Source organism: Desmodus rotundus, chromosome 5, assembly GCF_022682495.2.
Source record: "Desmodus rotundus isolate HL8 chromosome 5, HLdesRot8A.1, whole genome shotgun sequence".
NCBI lineage: Eukaryota > Metazoa > Chordata > Mammalia > Chiroptera > Phyllostomidae > Desmodus > Desmodus rotundus.
Genome location: NC_071391.1, coordinates 24,217,053 through 24,238,829, shown reverse-complemented (window position 1 = coordinate 24,238,829; position 21,777 = coordinate 24,217,053). Strand labels below are relative to the sequence as shown.

The 21,777-nt window shown below is 37.6% G+C and overlaps 2 protein-coding genes across 2 annotated transcripts in view; one reads left to right on the top strand and one right to left on the bottom strand.

The window, feature by feature from the left end:
* The window catches only part of DCDC1 (doublecortin domain containing 1), a 367,520-nt gene extending 346,712 nt beyond the window's left edge, over positions 1-20,808 (bottom strand). The window contains exon 1 of the mRNA XM_045194050.2: positions 20,773-20,808. The gene's annotated coding sequence lies outside the window, so the exon portion shown is untranslated. The remainder of the gene's footprint in view (positions 1-20,772) is intronic.
* A 184-nt stretch (positions 20,809-20,992) lies between these two features.
* Positions 20,993-21,777, top strand: part of DNAJC24 (DnaJ heat shock protein family (Hsp40) member C24) — a 52,316-nt gene continuing 51,531 nt past the window's right edge. The window contains exon 1 of the mRNA XM_024558737.4: positions 20,993-21,085. The gene's annotated coding sequence lies outside the window, so the exon portion shown is untranslated. The remainder of the gene's footprint in view (positions 21,086-21,777) is intronic.

The following is a 21,777-nucleotide window of genomic DNA, read 5'->3' as shown; positions in this document are numbered from 1 at the left end:
TGAAGAAGACAAAGTAGTCCTCTGTTCTCTGGGATCACTAGCTGTACGAACAATGTATGTAGACAAAACAGGTGAAGGCAAAAGAGAGATGAAGAGAGATTTAAAAAGTGAGAGATTCCTGATGACAATACTTGAATGCCTGAAACCAGCTATTAAAAAAAAATACATCTCACTTCCAACCAACATGGAGGCGTAGGTAAACACCCTTCACCTATGCGCACAACTATGGCCAAAATTACTAGATTATGAAACAAATATCACCCAGATTCATTAGAAAATCCAGCCATATGGAAGTCCGACCACCAAGGATTTGAAGAAGTCACATTCATCCAGATGGGTAGGAGGGACAGAGGCATGGAGAGGTGGCAGAATGGTGGTCCCACATTCGCATGTGGTGGATAAAAATCAGAGGGCTACCTCAGGAGCCAGTGATCCGAGACCAGATCACCCTGCCCAGGGTTCCAGAGCCAGGGAGGTAAGTCCCCATAACTTATAGCTACAAAAACCAGTGGGGGTTGGGGCGGTGGAAGAAACTCTTGAGTTTTAAAAAGACTTCTTTTAAAGGGTCTGCAATGGACTTAGGACTCACACAGACTACCCCTTCTGGGATTCAGCACCAGGGCAACAGCTGGAAGGGCACAAGTGGCATATGGAGAGAAGGGGAGAAACTGAAGTGACTGGAAAGGGGGCAAATGCCGGGGAGACAGCTTCTTTTTGGGTGATGTCCAGAGGCCAGGCAGCAGTATGGTCCCCTCTCTGAGCCCTCTCCCACACAGAGCCACAAAGCAGTGAAATGGGTTGTCTTGCCCTGGTGACTACCTAGGGCTCCGCCCCACACAATTTATAGGTGCCTTTTCGACAATAGGCCATGCTACTAAGGGAGTCAAAGCAGCCCTACCTACTACACAGAAGCAAACACAGGGAGGCTACCAATGTGAGGAGACAAACAATTACGGCCCAAATGAAAGAACAGAATAAAACTCCAGGAAAAGAACTGTATGAAATGGAGATAAGCAACCTATCAGATGCAAAGTTCAAAACACTGGTTATCAGGATGCTCAAAAAAAAATCACTGGGTACTGCAACAGCATATAAAAGACCCAAGCAGAAATGAAGGTTACATTAAGTGAGAAAAAGAAAAATTCACCAGCAGTGGAGGGGACAAAGCTTAGATTCAAATGAACAATTTGGAACATAAGGAAGAAAAAAGCATTCAATCAGAACAGCAAGAAGAAAAAATAATTCAAAGTAACAAGAATAGAATAAGGAGCCTCTGGGGCATCTCCAAACGTATCGACATCCAAATCAGAGATGCCAGAAGGATAAAAGGAAGAGCAAGAAATTGAAAACTTATTTGAAAAAATAATGAAAGAAAACTTTGCCAATCTGGTGAAGGAAATAGACATTCAAGTCCAGAAAGTACAGAAAGTCCCAAACAAGTTGTACCCAAAAAGGAACACACTTACCACATCATAATTAAAATGCCAAAGGTTACAGATAAAGAAAGAAGCTGAAAAGCAGCAAGAGAAAAGGAGACAGTTACCCTCAAAGGAGTTCCCATAAGACTGTCAGCTGATTTCTCAAAAGAAACCTTACAGGCAAGAAGGGGCTGGAAAGAAGTATTCCAAGTCATGAAAAGCAAGGACCTACAACCTAGATTATACTATCCAGCAAAACTATCATTTAGAATGGAAGAGCAGATAAAGTGCTTCCCAGATAAGGTAACACTAAAAGAGTTCACCATCATCAAGTCATTATTATATGAAATATCAGAGGGAACTATGTAAGAAAAAGATCAAAACTATGAACATTAGAATGGCAACAAATTCACAACTATCAACAACTGAACCTACAAAACAAACTAAGCAAACAAGCAGAACAGGAACAGAATCACAGACATGGAGATCATTTGGGGGGTTATCAGCTGGGAGGGGGAAAGGGGAGAATGAGGGAAAAGGTGCAGGGATTAAGAAGTACAAATTGGTAGGTACAAAATAGACAGGGGGTGTTAAGAATAGTATAGGAAATAGAGTAGCCAAATAACTTATATGCATGACTCATGGACATGAACTAAGGGGGAGGACTGCTGGAGGGAATGGGGGTACCGGGTGGAGGGGGGCAAAGAGGGGGAAATTGGGACAACTGTAATAGCATAACCAATAAAATATATTTTAAAAAACACATCTCGAGTTTACAGGGTAAGTGAACCAACAGATTCCTTTTTTTGGTTTGTTTGTTTCCTTAAGCTAGAAGCTGGGATTCTCTTTATTTGCAACCCAGAAACCTTGAGTAACAGACACAGACAACATAAAATTTCTTAAGACTAAAACAATATGCCCATAAGAAATAATATCAAAGACTGTTACACCCACTCACAACACTGACAAAAATGACTACAAAGTCTCATCTTTAGTGTCCCAAGGCAACATGACGCACCATTACTAAGAGAAGTCTAGAACTTCTAAGGCAATAAAAAATACTTCTAACTTTCTACGGCTCTTCTGAAATAAAAGCACGCCTCCATCCATAGATTGTTTGTGAACACCTACAATGTATTTAGCATCGTTCAGGCTAAAAACTTGTAATTTTTTATGGAACAAAGCAGGAAAAAACTCTGCCCCTTTTGAAACTTATTGTACATTCTAGTGGGGACAGAGGATAAATAATACACATAAAAAATAAGTAAACTGTTATGATATTAGGTGATAAATGCTTTGGGGAAAAATGGAGCAAGGAAGGTAGACTGGGAGAATGAAGGTGGAGGGTGTCACAATTTTTAACAGGTTTGTCAGCACAGGCCTCATTGGGGTGGTCAATCTGGGCAAAGGCTTAGAAGAGGCATGGGAGTTAGCAGCACAATATCCAGGGGCGAGAAGAGTGAGAAGGCCGTAAGGTGGGGGATAGATGAATAGAGGAATACGTGGGAATGCAGTTGGGATAAGGATAGAAAGGCAATGGATGGGGTGGAGATTAACATCAGGCCTTGCAGGACACCGTTAGGACTTTGAGTGAATTGGAGAGCCCATGGAGTGTTTGGAGCAGGAGAGTAATAGGATTTGTCGAAAAGATAATTGTGCCTGCTTTGTTAAAAATATATCAAACATATCAAAATAACTGCATTTGAATGTCCTGATTTGTCCATGTGTGAATATCTCTAGTACTTGTATAAATTGTGTGTGGCAGAGACTGCAATTGTCTGCCAATATCCATCCCTTCCTTTCTCCATGATACTGGAATCCCTGATTTTTAACTGAGGCATACGGCTACCCAAAATACAGACTGTTTTCTGGTCCTCCTTGCAGCTAGGTGGGGCCACATGAACAAGTCTGCCCAATGAAATATTCCTGGTCATGATCCATGTGAATACGTTCGTTTTTCTTATTCCTCCTTTCTGCTACTTAGAATGTAGACAGGAAGACCGGCTCTAGAATGATCATCTTTATCTTTGATGTGATGCTAGGAATGAAAGCCATGCCTCAAGGAGGGCAGGAGGAGTCTGAAGCTCTGACAACACTGACTACCCTATGAACCCTGGAATACCCACCTCTAGACTTACGAGAGAAGTAAACTTGTAGCTTGTTCAAAACAACGTTAATTTGGAGCTTTGCTGTGGGCAGTCAAACCTAACCCAGAAACACGTGATATACCTTTAAATGTTACTTTCAAGAATGTGAAATATATGTCATTGGCTTACAGCAAGGAAATAGGATGCACGGTAAGATTGTTAGGAATCTAAATTTAACCGAGAGTCTGGTAATTTGGTGCTTTGGGCCTTTTGGAGGCATCAAGCTTCCACAATCACATAAGCCAATCCCTTAAGTAAATCAGGTGATTTCCTCTGTGTGTATGTGTGTGTATTCTGATGGTTCTGTTTCTGTTACATTCTGTTCGTTCTGTGGAACTCTAATATTTCTCTTTCAAAGATCATGTCAGCCTACAAGGCAGAAATAAGAACTGGAGCCAGAAAGACTTTCCTCGAGCACGGGCCAGTAGAGCCCATGCAGATGAGGGATGCAACAGGTTCACTAGTAGTGATGTGGGTCGGCGAGGAGCTATAGCAACCACAGCAACACTAGCACCACCAGCAGCACCAACAGGCAACTTCGCCACCAGGGCTCTTCCTCGTTTAGGAGAGGGCATCTGAAGGATTTCCCTTTTGAACTGTGATAAGGTTCTTAGGTAATGTGTAAGACAGAGGAAGCTCAAAAAGTATGATGCTAGACATGCTGTTAAAGAAATATAACTTATACTCACAAGTATAATGGAGGAATACATACCTATAACAGGAAAAAATCAGGTCTTTCTCGGCCACTTTCTAGCTATTTAACGTTGGGTATTATAACCTTCCTGAGCTTCAGTTGTTCATTTGCAAAACTGAGTTATCCACATGGTTATGAGGATTAAATAAAATGGTGAACATGAAAGTGCTTGGCACGTGGTAGATATTCAAAAAATGTTAGATGAACCTGAATCTACAGCAGAATAAGAGAAGTTACTGCTCTCTACATAGTTTAATAAGAGAAAGTACTTTTCTCTACCCAGCACTCCTCTGGTACTCAACTGGAGACCAAAGGGCTGCGGGCCTTCACCTTCTCCCTCCGCCTTCCAGCTTCGCACAGCAGGAGGTCTGAGGTTGTCTGCTCAGGCTGTCACAACAACTACTGCCTGTTCAACTCTTTCATAGGTCAAGCCCTTCCTAATTAGGGAATGCTTATAAGTGAAAAATCCGGCTGTGTATAGCAAGGCAAAATTATATGATTAGAGAGAAAATCACCTTGAAAAACAAAATCCCTTGATTTTGTCCTGGTGTGTTCATTATATAATCCAATTATTTAAAATTCAAAAATAAAATCTGCACTGCGCTACTCAAAAATATCTCTTGACATATAGTAATAGTTTTACTTTTTACTTATGCATGCATGATTACAATCCTAGTCTTCACCAAAGGAGGTGATCAGTTTAGTGATGGGCATATATATCCTCTCCATGTAAAATAGTTTCAGAGTGCTTTTAGGTGAAACGAGCTACGTAAGTGTGAAATCATTACCATAATTAAATGTAATACTTCTTCTATAATGTTACTATAAAAATAGTGTCATCCTCACTAAAAGTGGAACATATTAACAGGTTAAGCAGAATATGCAGAATACAATAGGCTTTCAGATAACACTCCTGCACATTACTAATTAAATGAGAACTATTGTTAAATAGAAATTAAAGAAATAAAGTGTTAATTTTAATTTGACACTAAATGCTATGATACTCTAGTAGAGTACAGAAAAAGGCACTGCCTTATGTTTTATTAACTCATGCGTAGTCTACTCACTGACACATTGAAAAAGCACCATTTTTTCTTTACTTCCCATCTCTTAACCATTTCACATGAATATAAGCTCTCCTCTCAGGCTCATGCCTAGACCTGCTCTTTCACCCTGTTTTTAAAAAAGGGCATTTAAGTACACAACGGTTGTGAGCCTGGACTCTGCAGCCGGAGTCTGGGTTTGCATCCTCACTGCCCACTTACTAGCAGTGACAGATAAGCCACAGGATCTCCCTGTGCATTAGTTTCTTCACCTGTATAGTAGGGTTAAGAATAGTAGCCACTTCATAAAGTTGGTGTGCTAAGCACACAGTAGGCACCACATGTCAGGTACTGAAAAGAAGAGTTACAATAGTCTTTAAATTGGGGCACCAAGTACCAACAACGGAGAGTACCTGGAGACTTCCCAAGGGGCACGCAGATGCGGACAGTCCTAAGCAAGTCAGTTTCCAGATCCTTGCCTTCTGTATACGCTTTCCCAAAATGCCCCTGTCCAAGAACCTGCCTGTCCCAGCCAGAGTTTGACCGTAGGAAGTCTCTCTCCTGTTAGTTTATAACAGAGAGGCATTCCTTTTACGCCCATTCCAGGGTCTCAAACTCCACCACTCCCTTAATTAAGAAATTATAAGTGTCCTCATCAATCCATATCATTAATATATATATATATATTTCCAACAAATTTTTCTTTGCACATATTTAATGAATATCTAAAAATGGTAATACATTCATGCTACTTTGAATAACTGTATACTAAAATAATTATAATAAAAATTCAATCCTGAGGGAATTTTTCAATACCTTACAACCTTATGGTCACAGGACATTTAAAAAATTGTAGTTGCTGTATGATAGAATGGTCTATAAAAAACTTTCAAGCATAAAAGATAAAACTCAATGGAAGAAATGAAGTAGAGATACAAGTTTAGGGAGAAAAAGAATGTAAAATTTCCAACTATTGAAGAACTTGTTAAAGTTTTTTAATGTTTTATTTTTCCTGCTGAAACTTCAATGATATTTCTGCTTGTTTTGTTCTAATAGCTGTGCTTACACAATTATACAAACTAAATGTACTAGGATAAACCCAGTCTTCCACCTTTTCCTATGGTGAGCACAGCAGTCCTGGCTATTCCTTACCACTCTATTATCCTGTCGCCCACTGTTAGGCTAAGCAAGTTAAACTGACTTAAACACCAACAAGGAATTTTTGTGGCCCTTCAAATTTGTTTGCCCTAACTACTTTGCAAATCCTGATGATACTATCATCCAGCCATTCATCAAATATTTATTAACAACTATTTCCAGTCTTGAAAAAAGACCATGGATTCAATGTTGAACAAGACGATATGGTTCCTCCAGTAGTTGAATTTTCAATGTAATAAATGTAAAAACAAGTTAATTAACTTCTTATTAAAAATAACTTGAGTGATAACAGGAGTTATTACAGAAATGCCCATATTAAGATTAGAGAAAAATGTGTTTAAAAAAACCTTATAATCTGCTATCCCAGAGTTAGTCACCATTATACTTTCTGAATATTTGTTTCAGAATTTCACATATTAGTTTATAGATATTGTCCTTTCTTTAAATAAAAGTGTGGCCATATTAAATATACATTTTATATACAGCTATGTTCACTTAATGATAATATTCCTGTTATTAAATATTTGTTAAGAATATCTTTTTTAATTACTTTTACTCTCCTAGTTCATTCTTCCAAGCGCTTCCCAATGTAAATAAAGCTGTGGTTCTTGTACAAATCTTTGACCAACGTTTGAATAGTTCTTTAAAAAGTTGTAGAAGTTAAATTCCTGGATCAAAATCTATGAACACTTTGATTTTAAGGTATATAAAAATACCTTAAAATGTGTATTTAAAAATAGAATAGCTTTTTAGAAATGTACCAATTTCTAAAACTACCAGAAATAGTATATAAAAACTCATCTAATAGCACCCATTACTAAAATGAACTATTTTTCTTGCCCTGGTTGGTGTAGCTCAGGGGAATGAGCATGGGACTGGGAACCAAAAGGTCACCAGTTCCGCTCCCAGTCAGGGCACACGCCTGGGCTGTGGGCCATGTCCCCTGTGGGGGGGGGGGTGAGAGGCAACCACACATTTACGTTTCTCTCCCTCTCTTTCTCCTTCCCTTCTCTGTCTCTAAAAATAAATAAATAAAATCTTTTTAAAAGAGATAAATATTTTTAACCTTACTAATTTTAGAATAATTTTCTAACTGGTCATAAAAATTTAATTTCTCAAATTACCATTATTTAATTTTTTCATCATATCAATACTCAAGAAGGAATATCAAGGGATAATCAGTGATATTTTATGGACTATAAATTACTTTACTTTTAGTTATAAAATCATTTAATTAAAAGAAAAAAATTCCTAAAATATAGTATATGTTAAACTTCTAAATATTTTAAAGATAAGAGTTCAAAATATCTAATTAACCCAATGCCACCTTTCCCATATACTTATGAGAAGATATCCAATTATCTTGAAAAAGGCAATTAAAACTAATATTAATAATCCTAATACTAGGACATGTTATAATTCATTTGATAATTACATTTCCCATAAAGATACTGTCAACATCAATTGTGAAACTGCAGATCTACCCTGTTTACAAGTATCAGAGGCAATATGCTTACTATCCTGCTGTACTTAAATGTTGTAGTTCAGTTTTTCTTAACAGGTAATATGTGACACGAAACACATCTGATTTTATGCTTCATGATTTCCATTCTAATGTTTAACATTAGGAAATTATGTTTACGTATCACACATGTCAGAAAACAACTTAAATAACTGAACTAAGAAAAATAATAGCAACCATGCCTTTCATTTCAAATATGAAATACAAATCTTTTGTTCATAGACATTAAAGAACTATCTGTAAATGGAAATGCAAATCACTTACATTTTTCTGATTTATGTAGCTAGCATTAAGTATTTTGCCTCTTCGATCTTTTCAAGAATTTGTAATGAATCCAAATATTGTCATATTAAAATAAGAAAAATTTTCTTATTTTCTTAAAATAAGAAAAACCAACAGACTACCTTTCAAGATTGACTTATGATTTTAAAAATTCATTATTTCTAATCTTTATTCTGATTTTATAACAAGGAGAAGAAAAAATGTAATAATGTTGATTTTAAAAACATACTACAGGAAAAGGTACTATTTAAGCCTAGCTGAACTTTACATTATTTATTGCTATTTTTCTTCAAAAATATGCATTAGAATAAATATTTTTCTAAACATCAAAGCATATACAATACATGGTTCTGGCATATTAATTTTTTTTGAAAAGGTGCTCTGAATCCTAGACAACATAAATACTAGGCAGTGTGGTGGTTGCCATAGTAACAAGTAAATAGGAGCATAAAAATACATGTAATTTTTCAAATGTATACTTCTTCATAAATATGCATATTTCATAGGTAAAAGATTATTTAACAGTTGTTTTAGCCCACCTGTTAGAGAGAGAAAAACACATAATTCTTTATAAATAAAAGATTATCATATAGTAATGGTGCAGGCTCAACAAAGTTTTTAAATGTTCTATGGAAGATCTCAAAGTTTTTATGTCAATTTCCCAAAGTAAAGACTGGGGAAAACAAACTGTCCTTCTATATTACTTTAATAGTAGGTTCTTTAGTAGGGGTAAAAATGCATAAACTTTTTCCTCCCAAGCATTGCATTTATTTTTATTTTGCATAAGATTATTATCCACATGCATTAAATGTAGCACCTCACCATGGAAAGCCGAAAGCCCCTCACAAAGAAGCCCCAGAAGTTTAACACTAACCCATCAGCTGCTACTTGAGTAAGTGATCCAAAAATTTTTATACCAAAGTGCTCAACGCGGAGTTCAAAGAGTTCTTTTCTTTCTCCTCTCCCTTTATTAAAATACAATGTTCTTGTTTACAGGTACCCTAGAAGACACAGAGTATACTGATCAAGTGTTCTGAATTTTATACTTACAGCTTAAAGAGGCTTGACATGTATTTTACAAGGCTGGAGAGAGAAGCAGTTCTATAAGCCATGATGTGAAGTTTGAAATCTAGTGAAAGGGACTGGTAAGCCCACCAAAAGAGAACAGAAAAGTTACTCAACAATTATTGGAAAACAAATCCTCCAACTCTCATTACATAAATTTGGAGTTCCAGTTTATTTCAATAACAATTTGGTAATATTCTCCTGGAGTGAGAACTTAAAACTTTTAAAAGATCACTGTATAGGCAGGATGCCAAACCAGGTGACAAAACACTGCTCTAGGGCTCCCCTCTGTTCGCACCTGGACAAGGAAGCCATGCCCTGCAATGGCTAAGGACTTACAGTGAACCAGCCTGCCGCAGGAACACCTCATCAAGCATGCGCCTGACCCTACACTTCCACTGAAAAGAAATCAGGTTTCCCTGCCCCAAGGGGAGAGAGTCAATTTGAATTACAAGAACTCCAAACAAGGAACCGAAATAGTAGTCAAACATTAATGACTACCAAAATGGAACAGGGCACACGAATGACGGACATAACTACTGTTAAGGGAAAAGGCGAATCACCTTTATTCCTGGCCCCCCCAAACCTCGGCACTATTTCCTTTTGCTTTCACCACCTTAAAATAATGGAAAAATGTCTCTGGAGACTGCAAAAAGGAAAAAACATACCCATCTTTAAAACAAGGGGAAAATGATTTTGGTAATTAGGCAGCTTAGTTTAACCTGGGAACATGCAATAACAAATTAAACAATCAATTAGTAACACCCAGAAGCTCATAAAATACTGGAGAACAACCAACACAGTATCTGAAAAAAACCAAATATGCCAGATGAATTTAGTATCTTTTTCTGATAGAATGACAGGTCATATTATCAAGTTAAAAGTGAACAGTATAATCTATTTCAGTGCCGTAAGCCTTTTTATTCTATTCCCCAATCCAGAACAAAAACAATTGGTTTGGGACGAAAAGTATTTAAAAACTGGTTTCAATGCTAAACCAATGTCTGTCGATATATTTCTCTCTTGAGGACCTGTTTCAGAACTAAGTTAATATTTTTATTGAAGACTAGTCAGGAATCTTGGCCTCCTTTATGTTTGAGTTCCACCACATCATTTCCCTGAGATCTCTGAAATTTAAAACAGTTATTTCCTTAGTTTTCCTTCCAAATTGTTGACCTTGCCTTCCCCTAGGAATCTTAAATAACTTGTTGCTTCAACTAAGTGGTGCTATGCTGAAACAAGATGTAAACCCATTTTATGTGGAAATTTTAAGAGAGAAAGAGAGACAACTTAGTTCCATGGCCAAACAGCTAAGGTTCCTATGAACTCATAGGTAGCTGTTCTCTGTTACAGGAAAATTGTAAGACTTCTAAACCAATCCCTCTCAAGGAAGAAGTGGGGACTTTAGCCAAATGTCAAGTAGCTATGTTGTCTGATGGTATCTTAAGACCCAAAAGACAGCCCTGGTTGGCATGACTCAGTGGACTGAGTGCCGGCTGTGAACCAGGGGGTTGCCGGTTCAATTCCCAGTCAGGGCACATGCCTGGGTTGTGGGCCAGGTCCCCAGTGGGGGCCATGTGAGAGGCAACCACACATTGATGTTTCTCTCCCTCTCTTTCTCCCTCTCTAAAATGAATAAGTAAAATCTTTAAAAAAAAGAAGTGGAAAGACAAGGGAAGGAAAAGGAGTTCAAAGCACTGGGACTCATCTTTCTGACTCTGTGAGTGTGCTGGTTGGAACTGCTCTGTAGGTGGAGGAAGTCCCTGCGAAACAAAATCTTAGTTGGGCAGGAGACATGAAGAATTCTATATTCAGAAACTTTAGTCATTAAAAGTATCAGTAAATTAGACGACCAACTGCTAGGGCCTTGACGCTTTTTACTGATAATCTGCTTTTATCATTATGGTATCTGACTTTTCCCTAAGTATGTAATGAATTTCAGATGGCTCTCCACAACTTTCCAGAACACAAAAAGTTCATTTATGAAGACCTGCCAATTTTACTTTTATATATATATATATATATATATATATATAAATGTAAATATATATAGCTGAACATAAAATAAAGAAGCCATAGCAAAAAGGTCCAAAAGAAGGACTGAATAAGACATAGTCTCATTAGTGAAATGAAATTCAACTCAATTCATTATGTATGTATTGATTCCCAACCAATACCTGTAAGTAAGAGATATTAAAATATAAGTTAATTTACCAAATATATCTCTAATATTTTCAAATGCCTTACGTTTGCCAATTCTATCTGCACTAAAAACTATGACCAAGTTTCTGGACAAACCCTTGCTCTAAGTCTGAGACTGGGAGCCAAGTAAGAACAGTATTTGAGTCCTTATTACAACAGGCTCAGCCTCATCTACCTAAAGCAAGAAACCGGGGAAGTAGGTATACTGGGGAATAAAGCCAAAAGAACAGGTACAAATGACCTAGAAAAATCTCCTTTTTATATCTGGGTTAACGTTTTTGTCTTACTTCTTCTTTTGCAGGATTACCTGACTTTAACCCAAGATGTAAGATCTATTTATAACTTTATCTTTCTCTATATTGATACATCTGAATATTACATAAATACCAACAAAATTCACTATCTCATTTCCTAAATTAGATTTTTAAAATTCTGAACTTAAATACCTATATGTACATTGTACAATGGAATAATTTTTCATTTTCTTGTACTGAAATAAGAAAACATATTTAAGTTACCCCAAATATACCTAGAAACTAAATAAAATTAATTTAATATTCACAGAGACTAGCATTGGTGAATTGGATTCATACTACAAAAATAAAAAATCATATAGTCATTCAAATTAATATATCTTACTGTCTTTCTCTAATGCTCCTAGTTCACCTGCAGCACATCAGACAAGGTAATAATTTATGATAATCATATGAAAATATACAATTAATATTCATCACCTCTCATTCCTCATCACTTTAGATGATCAGTAATGCAGAGTGAAAATGCTGTCAGATTTCTAATTGCTTTGTAATGGGCTTGAAACAGGGAAATCATTAAAGGCAAACAATCTGTCATTTGTCCGTTACTTTAACTATCTATCACACAAAAAAACTCATTAAAGAAATTGCTAATGAGCTACGAAAGACTATACTCATGCTGCTTCTACAATAGATTAAAAAGTAATGCTATGAAATGCTTAAACCATTTTTAAAATGGTATTTTCGTGGAAATTCATCAGTGAAGATCTATTCTTCGGTATTTTTTTAAGCTGTGTGGTTTCATTATTTTGGCATCTAATCCATCATGGCAGAAATCCCTTTAGCATATAAGGCTTGTTTTTCGTCAGTCTCTAAATAATTAAATCGAAAGGTTGAAAGAAGAAGCTGAAATGCTAAATGTGTTTACTACTAGCAAACTGACTCAAGTAATAAAAATTAGTGCTACAGTAACCCTGATGCTAAATGAAGAATACATTTTAAAAGTTGATGTTTATCCTCTTATCTCTGTGTATTTTCACTGTTGAAGTTGCAATGCTTCATTCATCTTAAGTAATTCTATCATCATACAAATATTATATTCAACTACTGAAATTAAGCACAATAACATTAAATTCTGAATAACATTAACTATTTTCAAATTTTGCAGGTATTAACCAACACTAAAAGGTTTCATAATATTACTTCAATTTTAAAGAGAAAGACAAATCATTTCTTTAAATGTCTACACCAAAGTACACATGTCTTATCAATGTTCCATTCTATATGAGATACTTAGTACCATATTTTAAAAAACCATGATAATGGCACTAATCTAGTTTTGAAAACAAATATACATATGAACAAATAATCCAGAAATGTTTTGTTAACTGTATAGTCCAATTGTGTTTTACTTTAGAAATTATGAAAGTAACAAAACTGTTATTGTTTGTCATTTTGCTAAGGATGAATTAAATCATGTATTTATTTTGTATAACAAAACATCATCTTAGTAATAAGGCCAAAATTCTTGTAAATATGTAGACCCATTCATACCTATTGGAATACATACAAATTTATAAACCAAAATGCAATGGAATTTTTAGTCAGGTGCCATGATTTATACTAGTGAAATTTCAAGCTAACTTTGAAAGGTTCCATAACACTCTAGAAATATCTTCATTATGCTCTCTAATTGACTTAAACAGACTTCATATCAACTGTTTAACACATTTTAACCCACAAATTAACACCCTTTGATCATTCAGATTAACCTTTCTTCTGTGAGTCAATTACATGACAAAAATAAAATAAACTTTTAAAAAATATTCAGATTTAAAAACCCAAAATGGAGAAGGAAGAATAAAAAAAAAAAAAAAAAAGCCTATCACTGCGTGGTTGGAAGAGGCCATCCCGAGGTTTCGAATTTCGAAGTACCTGGCAAGCTCACAGAAAAGTCGCAGTGATCATAAGAACAAAGAAAAAGGGCGAAGAACTGAGTAGGGGAAATAATAAGTTGGCATTTCTAAATAATAAGCCGGTATTGCTAAAGGGAAACAGAAAATGGATTTTATACAGTATCTTTAACAGGTTCATGGAAAGATTAAACATCAGATGTGAAGTTAGGAAGACAGGAACAAAATCCTCGGATAAGATGAAGACCTTCAGGAGGTCAGAGACAAGCCTGCAAGAACGCTGACACCACTGAAGCCAAACAAACAACAGAAACACAGCAACAGGTGCGACAGTGAAATCCGCCTGTGCACCTCTTTGACTCTTGCTTAGGGCAGTGCCTCACTCAGACTCTATGAATGTTCACTGAGGATCACTGCTGCGAAGACAAAAGAGAGAACGGATCAAATGAAGGCAACCAGCAAGGGGGGGAAAAGGCAAAAATGAAAAACCATTTCTAAAACATGAGGCAGGATTACTCATTAGGCTACCTAAAGCTTTATGATAATGTGCCAAAAACAAGAAAAAAAGAAGTTTCTCTAAGGCTTGCCATTCATCTCTCACCTCGGTCAAAGCATTATTTAAATTCAACACTTCCATACATCTCCCTGGATTAGCCTTATTTTGATTCAAGGATTTCAATCATTCAGGTAATCTGCTTTATTCTGTCCCTGTAAGTTATTTACTGTCACAGTGCCTGTAATTTCCTTGGCATGGTACTGCCCACAGATATTTCAGTTACTTATTTGTCTGTCTATCCAGGTAAACTGTAAGCTTTTAAAAGGGCTACAGACAACTCTGTCTTATGTCTCTTGTAAGAGAGGGTAAGACACATAGTAAACACTCCATAAAAAATTTGTGGATTGAATTAATAAGTGAGTGAAAGCTACATACGTACTATACCATTGTGTATGTGTTTTATCTCATCACTGGCTAATTATTGGTGCTTTTTAAAAAATTCTCACCCAAGGATAAGTTTATTGATTTTAGAGAGGAAAATATATATAGAGAGAGGGTGGGAAAGAGAGAGAGAGAATGGGAGGGGGAGAGGGGGAGAAAGAGAGCGAAACATCAACGTGAGAATGTGAGCTGCCTCCTGTATGCCAGGGACTGAATCTGCACCCCAGGAATGTGCCCTGTCCAGGATGGAATCCGCCACTTTTTGGTGTACAGGATAATGCTCCAACCAACTGAGGCACCCAGCCAGGACTCTTGGTGGTTTTTCTATCTTCCCAGTAGATTTCAAATTGTTCTGGGGGCAATAATTTAATTTTAGAACATGACCATAATGTTCAGTGGTATTTAAATATAGCTTAGGTCACTAATATAAAATTCCTAAAAATTCAGAGATAAATAAGATCAAGGAAAGTACAGAAGAATTGGTGAAGAAAGCAATAAAAGAACCAAGTAAATATAATCCTAGGATAAGAAAAAAATTAGCAAAAGTATACTGTAGATATTGCAAATATTATTCACCATTAAGAACACAGTTTACTAATATAATCTCAAATAAGAATTTGTTAATGTTTGGTGATCATTCCTTAGTTTATGGACAGGCAAGTACTAAAATAAATTGAATAAGAGTGTGATTTTTTTACTAACACTACAATCAAGGATCTTTTCTTTTTTACAACCAAGGATCTTAAACTCTTGCTATATCTATATCTACATATCTACAGCTGTAGCTATTTTTAGATATAGAACTTGATCTATCACCTTGATGCATGTCTACTTCTAGAGGTATTATAGTACTTAAACAATAATCTTGAAATAAAACATTTAATGTATGTCTATTTAGCTTATGTTTATGCTGGTAACACAAGAATGAAGATGTTTTGGCCCATGCTTTTAATTTATCCTGCAAGCTATAGTTCAACAAACATTTGGGTTTGGCTTCATTTTTCCAATTAAATAGTTAGTGGCTTTCATTTGCTCTGTTTGGAACTTCCTAAAATACTGCTATGAATACCAAAACAAATATTTCACTATTAATAACAATAGCTAATCTTTATTGAGTACTTACTACTTTCAGGCACTATTACCTCATTCAATCCTCACAACAAATCTATGAGGGGGACACTATACTTACCCCTATTTTATAAAGGAAGGAACCAAGGCATAGAGATTAATTTAAATTGTTCACCTAACCGGTTAGAGGCAGAGTCTGGATTCAAATCTATGCAGTATGATTCCAGAGATTATGCTCTTAACCACTATGCTAACGTAGTTTATATTTCTGCAATGTTAGTTTTACCTAAACTGGAAAAATTGCTTTCTTAAAAAAAAGTAAGAAATAAACCTACTATAGATACCCATCATTAGAACTCTAGAGAATGTGGCAACATAGCTGTTGATTAGTTTCTGTGAGAGGTGTTCCTACCCCCCGAGATCTGCCAATCCAGTTAGAGAATCAGAACACATATTTAAAGTATATAAAAATGCCCTGTGGATACAATGAGTACAAATGAGTAGTACACACCGGACATGCTATGAAAGCTAAGAGGAAGAAAGTAATTTCCAAGGACTGGGCCAACAGAAAAGGCTTGATAAAAGAGACAGGTCCTAAAGAAGGGATAAAACTCATAGGAGCAAGTAAAGAGCTAGGGTGTTATAAGCCAGGGGAACCATTGGAACAAAATTATGGGTGAAGAACGAAGAAAAGAACCAATTGTTTAAGTTTATTGCATGTAGGTAATCAGTGAAGAGGCTGAAAAACTAAGGGTCATATTGGGAAGGTAACTGAATGCCAGGTTAAGGAGTTAGGACTTTATCCTCTTGACACCTGTTCGATAAAGCAGTCATTAGTTAGATGTGGCTGTTGAGCGCTTGAATTTGGCTAGTCCAAATTGAGATGCACTGTACAGTTAAAATACAGACCAGCTGGGAGAACCAAGATGGCGGCGTAGGTAGACACACTGCGCCTCCTCGCACAACCAGAACTGACAGAGAATCGAACAGCAAGGGGGACCAACACCAAGAAAATAGAAAATAACCATTCATCCAGACTGGTAGGAGGGGCGGAGACGGGCACCAGGGTGGAGAGGACTCGCGTGGCTGTGGCGGGACTGAGACTGGCGGAGTGTGGGACAAATGGCGCAGGCAGTCCGAGCACTAGCAGACCCTGCGGCCCCACATTTGCGCAGATAAACCCAGAGGGCCGGACTCAGAGTGGGGGAGAGCGGGGCAGGCAGAGTGGCAGGTAGCACCCCGCGGCACCAAATTCGCCCACAGATAAACCTGACGAACGGCAGGCAACGAAGCAGACCGTGCAACCCAGGGCTCCAGCTCCGGGAAATAAAGCCTCAAACCTCTGATTGAAAGCGCCCCTGGGGGTTGGGGCAGCAGCAGGAGAGACTCCAAGCATCACAGAAGAGGTTGTTGGAGAGACCCACAGGGGCCTAGAGTGTGCACAGGCCCACTTACTCGGGAACCAGCACCAGAGTGGCCCAGTTTGATTGTGGGTAGCAGAGTGAAGGATTGAAATCCGGAGGAGAGTGAGGCGGGCGCCATTGCTCCCACTCGGCCCCTCCCCCACTTACAGCGTCACAGCTCAGCGACCAGCGTTACCCCGCCCTGGTGAACACCTAAGGCTCCGCCCCTTAAAGTAACAGACGCGCCAAGACAAAAAAAAAAAAAAATGGCCCAAATGACAGAACACTTCAAAGCTCCAGAAAAAATACAACTAAGCGAGGAAGAGATAGCCAACCTATCGGATGCACAGTTCAAAGCACTGGTTATCAATATGCTCACAGACTTGGTTGAATCTATTCGAAAAACAGATGAAAAAATGAAGCCTATGCTAAGAGAAACAAAGGAAAATGTACAGGGAACCAATAGTGATGCGAAGGAAACTGGGACTCAAATCAATGGTGTGGACCAGAAGAAGAAACAAACATCCAAACAGAAAAGAATGAAGAAACAAGAACTTGGAAAAATGAGGAGAGGCTTAGGAACCTCCCGGATGCCTTGAAACGTTCCCACATCCGAATTATAGGGGTGCCAGAAGGAGAAGAGGAAGAACAAAAAATTGAAAACTTATTTGAACAAATAATGAAGGAGAACTTCCCTAATCTGGCAAAGGAAATAGACTTCCGGGAAGTCCAGGAAGCTCAGAGAGTCCCAAAGAAGCTGGACCCAAGGAGGAACACACCAAGGCACATCATAATTACATTACCCAAGATTAAACGCAAGGACCTACATCCAAGATTACTGTATCCAGCAAACCTATCACTTAGAATGGAAGGGAAGATAAAGTGCTTCTCAGATAAGGTCAAGTTAAAGAAGCTCATCATCACCAAGCCCTTATTATATGAAATGTTAAAGGGAGTTACCTAAGAAAAAGAAGATCAAAAATTGGAACAGTAAAAATGACAGCAAACTCACAGTTATTAACGGCCACACATAAAACAAAAACGAGAGCAAACTAGGCAAACAACTAGAACATGAGGGTTGTCATTAAGGGAGTGGGAGGGGGAGAGAGGGGGAAAGGTACAGAGAATAAGTAGCATAGATGATAGGTGGAAAATAGACAGGGGGAGGGTAAAAATAGTGTAGGAAATGTAGAAGCCAAAGAACTTATAAGTATGACCTATGGACATGAACTATAGGGGGGGAATGTGGGAGGGAGGGGGGTGGGCAGGATGGAGTGGAGTGGGGGGGGAATGGGACAACTGTAATAGCATAATCAATAAATATATTAAAAAAAAAAATACAGACCAGCTTTGAAGACTTAGTATGAAAAAGGAATATACCATATCTCAATAATTTTTATATGGATTACATTTTGAAATGATCATATTCTGGATATATTGGGTTAAATTAAATATATTATTAAAATTCATCTAACTTGTTTCATCTTATTTGCCTGACATGCTACGCGGCCACAAATGTGGCTTGCATTATACATTATATACGTGTGGATAAAAGTGGGTTTACAGTTGTGGGTACACAGAACATCAAGTTTATACTTACATTATTTATTAATTATTTATTATTATTATTAACCTACTTTTGCCCACCCCCGTATTTCTGTTAGACAGTACTGCTCTAGAAAGTGAAAAAATGGGGGAAGATGAATGAGCAGGCATTCATGCAAAAAGGTGTTTTAAGAAATTCATTCTGGTATAAATAAATGCAAATTCAGATTGTAAGACAACTGATAATGGTTTTTCCATAAGCCAAAGGCAGGAAAAGACAAGAAATAAAAACAAGGCGGTAGTGAAGTAGGACTGCTACACCTTAAGAGATATTTACGAGACAGAACCACCAAATGCCACGTGTAGACTGTGTTTGGATTCTGATTCAACCAAACCAACCATAAAAAGACACTCCTGAAACAACTAGATGAATGTAAATAAGGACTAGTGTCAGAGGGCAACAATGAAGTATTGATCACTTTGGCAGAAAACGACATTATAGAGATGAAAGAAAACATTGCAAACTAAAGTATGCTTTAGAGATACAAAGTAAAGTGTGTCCAGGTGAACTGATGGAACACTTGTGACTTGCTGGGGGTAAAAATAAGTGCATCTTACTTTCCAAACCCAAATAAATAAATATATAAAAAAGGCAATTGAGGTGCTGTGATTAGACTTTTCAGAATTTGGTTTAAAAAAGAAGTAAAAGCGATAATACATTATCCTAATGGAATCATAAATTAAGATAAAGAGCTCTTTTGTAAGAACTGGAAGACCTGGGCATAATTATCTATACAAGGAAGGACTAAGCAGTGGAACGGAGGGTCAGAAAAGTTTGCAGGGACGGTACTGCACAAGAAGGAATTCAGAACAACGCTTCATCCCGCCACTTTGGGTAAACAACCTAATGCCACGTGGAGACTTGGGATTCTGATTCAAGTAAACCAACCATAAAAAGACACTCCTGAAATAACTAGATAAATGTAAATAAGGACTAGATGTTGATGTCAACAATGAATTATTGATCATTTTTCTTAGGGCTACACAGAAGGCATGTTGGAACCAGCATCAAACCAGATTCTTTGATTTGCTATAATGTTTTGTGGCTTTTTTTAAATGACAAAATCCTATGGAGAACCTAATCTATACATATAGCTTGAGATTTTTATTTTTACTTTCCTGTGTCATTCAGTCATTCTTTATAGTTCAAACCATCGTTAAATAGTTGGCCATATTAAAATATTTTATTGAATGCGTTTAGGTTTATCTGGACTAATCCTCAGACTGAGATCTGGTAGAAAATGAAAGTGAAGGAAAGCAAATCTAAGCAGTAACAACAAAATAACTTTAACATTTCCAAGTGAAATTAAATCGTGCCACCAAGAAATAAGATGCAGTTTTTGCCTCCAGGTACAATGCAAGGAAGAGAGGTCAATGTAAGGTAAGCAGCACAGAGGAGAGAGAATAAATAATAAACAGAATGGAAGAAAGGGAGAGGGAAGAGGGAAAAACCTAACCAACAAGTTAACCGTGCCCATTTAGAGTTCCCGCAACTACCTCAAAGTGGGGCAGTTTATTCTGCTTTTTCTGTAAACTTCAAAGATGGCATGGTTGCCTTGGGAATATGTAGACTTGCTAACAGACCTGTTTTGCTGCTATTATAATTAGCTATTTGAACTTAATCCTTGGTTTGTTTCCTTAACTACAAAGTGAGAAAAATAGCACTTGCCTAACTTGCCTCACTGGGCTGAAGTGAAAGTGAAGCCAGATAGTAAATGTGAAAGGCCTTGGAAATATTTTATCTCTTAAACCGGTTGCTAAAATCTAAATGAAACAATTTGGTTGAACATCTCCCACCTTCCCCCACCCCCCGCAAAAAAAAAAAAAAAAAAGTGGGGGGAAAAAACCCCTACTCAGCGTAAGTTTTAGTTCTGTTAATTTTCGAATGAGAACATTCTAAGGGAACATTCTAAAGAGGATTCAGTTCTCACCCTTCTCACCACCCCTTCTCCCTTGCCGTAGTACATTCACCAACCAGAATAGGGGGAGCAGCGCTGAGTAGGGCAAGCAGAGCGAGCTCTGGGGAAAGCAGAGGCAGCCCAGAGGGGTGGGGGTTCTTACTGAGGCAGAAGAGAGAGACGACGTTGACGGAGTACGGACAAGAGGGTGTTTAAAAGCGAGGAGAAGGACTCTCTTTTTTTTTTCACAGCTCGAGCACTCACTGCTACCGGTAAACTCCTTGAAAGCGGCGACTGGTTACCATAGCGACCGCGTCCTGTTGGGCGGAGCAGCGCTTCCGACCAGTGTCGCGTCCACTACGCCTCGACTGGAAACGTGGTCACGTCAAAGCAATACTTCCGGCGGAAGAAGAAGCAGTTCTGAGTTTTGGCCCATCGCTTGTAAGCAGACAGTCCCTAAGCCTCTATGAAGTTTGGTAAGTTTGATTTCGAGTGAAGCCAGGGGAGGTCCTCGCGATGGAGTTTCCTGTAAACAGTGGATTGCCAAGCCTCAGTCTTGAGGAGTTTTCCTGGCTGTCTCGTTAAGTTCACAGCTGTGGCAAAAGTTGCCTGACTTTAGGGGCTCCTGGCAGGATCTCTGTAGCCTGGAGACTGCAGATAGTATCCTGGAGTGTATAGTTTCGGGGTCTCTTTGCAAGGACTGCAATAACAGGGACTCTTGCTTCGCTACCTCCTGTGTAACTGGCTATTTCTCATTTCTTTCAATGTAATTTGGAAGAAAAGAAGTGAACTGAAAATTTAAGAGGGAATGCTCCCAAATTCATCGTATTTATTTGGTCTTTTGCTTTGCTTTAAAAAAAATAATTCATTTTGTAAACTTTTATTAAGCTCCTGTAGTGTATTCAGTGAATGCTTACTGTGTGCCGCGTTTACCCTAAGACAAGCAGAAATACCTTCTTAGAGGGTCATCCATCACTCGGCTTCATTATCGAATTCTGTTTTTTTTTATTGCTGCTGTATATTCATTAACTCAAGTCTAAGCGTATGACATTAAACATCTAACAGGTTTTCCACCCTTGCATATACTTGTAAAACTTCAGCAGGTTTGCACTAGCCATGATTTACTCAAATATCTAAATATTAAAGAAGTTAGAAAAGCAGTCTTGCT